The sequence below is a fragment of the Puccinia triticina genome, chromosome 5A, assembly GCF_026914185.1.
Source record: "Puccinia triticina chromosome 5A, complete sequence".
Taxonomy (NCBI): Eukaryota; Fungi; Basidiomycota; class Pucciniomycetes; order Pucciniales; family Pucciniaceae; genus Puccinia; species Puccinia triticina.
The window spans coordinates 256,199-258,282 of record NC_070562.1 but is presented as its reverse complement, the minus strand read 5'-3'; positions in this window follow the sequence as shown (position 1 = coordinate 258,282).

Genomic DNA, 2,084 nt, shown 5'->3' with positions numbered 1-2,084 from the left:
TGACATTGCATGGTGAGCACAGGAAGAGATAGAAACAGAGAGGGAAAAGAAAAAGAGAAGAAACAAGTACCTGAGAAACACCAGTGAGCAGCTGTGAGCTAAGAGGCCGATGATGGGAGGCCGATGGAGACGAGAGAAAGAGAGGAGAGACTTATGCACCTATTGAGGTGCGTGAGGATTGACGACAAATAGGATGAGTGAAGAAAGAGAGCAGGAGACGATACAACACTAATCTATAGCTAGATACATGAAACCTAATCTAATGATGATGACCAAGGTTTGTACCGGATCCGCTCACTCAGCCGCCTTGCCGCAGTCGATGGTCTAGCCCCTCTCTGGACTGTATCGCCACAACCAGAAGAAGCGCCGCTGGGTGAATCCACATCCTTGCCGTGAAGGGAAGCACAATCCTCTCTCCGGTCATCCCGCGGAAGACTGCTGGACTCTACATCCCAGCAAATTCAAGAAGACAAAGCAAGCGCCACCGCCAACTGGCTTCATCACGACTGCCCAGCAAGATACTGAACCTTCCGTCAACATCGCTCGACCTACCTTTGGATATCTCACCGGTCCAACGGGCGATGAAAACAACTTAAAGATGGTCTTGGATTCGGGCGCCAGTCATCACATGCTTAATACCCTTGAAATGTTCGACACTACATCCCCTGTTTGAATCAGCATCTCCACTGGTAACAAGTGGGACCAACAGGAGCTCTTCGCGGTGGCAAAAGGGAACGCCACATTGAAGTTCTCTAACGGTGGAACGGTCACTTTGAAAGATGCTTTATACCTTCCGAATCTCACGCGAAGCCTGATTTCTTTCGCCCAGCTTATGGAGAATTCGGCCGCCATCACTCCTGCTCCCTGCGGATTTGAAGTGAAAATCGACAACTTAAGCGCTTTAAGCATCAGCACGGAAAACAACATCTTCGAGCTCGTTGAATTGCGTGATCTTCAAGAGCAACCAGTTGCAAACTTAACTGAAGCCACTGCAGCCTCTAGCGTCACCGACTTCGACTTGTGGCACAGGAGACTGGGCCATGCTAGCAGGAAGAGAATACAATCAATGCTTGACAAACCGATGGCCCCTGTACCGACTAAGGCATGTGAGGCGTGCATGAAGGGCAAGATTACCAGACAGCCATTCACCAGTCACTTCAAAGAAGCAGCAGCCCCTCTGGAAGTCATACACGCCGATCTCGTCGGCCCAATCACACCAGCTACGAACGGTGGGGCAAGATATTTCTTAACCTTAGTCGACCAGCACTCAGGCTATATTCATGCCGAAATCCTCAAGGCGAAAAGCGAGGCGGCTTCGGCGTTCACGGAATACAAGATGTTTTTTGAAAAACAAACGGGTCAAGTTATCAAGAAGCTGGTCACTGATGGGGGCGGGGAATTTGTCAACAGAAGCCTCAGCGAACTTCTGAAGGACGCTGGTATTCAGCATAATGTGTCACCGCCGTACACGCCGCAACACAACGGCTTTGCAGAGCGCGCAAATAGAACGGTCATCGAAATGACCAGGACTCAAATGATGCAGGCGAATATGGCGCCCAAGTGGTGGGGTGAAGCGGCTACTGCCACGACCAACTGCTTGCCCTCCCTGGCAAAAAGCCGTGCCTCTCCGATGGAGATCATGTTCCGTATGAAATGCCAGACAGCGGCGGTGAGCTACGGGACCGAATGATGGGACCGTGTGAGAAGCGAACAAGTGAGATAGGCACCTATGAAATGCCAGACAGCGGCGGTGAGCTACGGGACCGAATGATGGGACCGTGTGAGAAGCAAACAAGTGAGATAGGCACCTGAGGATCATGGTGCGACGAGAATGACAACAGGAATGTGTGAGCATTGCATGACAAGGAATATGAAGCAACAGAAAAACAAGAAAGAAAGGAAAAGAAATGAGAGCAATCAGATGAAGGCAATACCTATGAAATGCCAGACAGCGGCGGTGAGCTACGGGACCAAATGATGGGACCGTGTGAGAAGCGAACAAGTGAGATAGGCACCTGAGGATGGTGCGACGAGAATGACAACAGGAATGTGTAAGGAAAAAGAAGGAAATACAAGATCGGAAC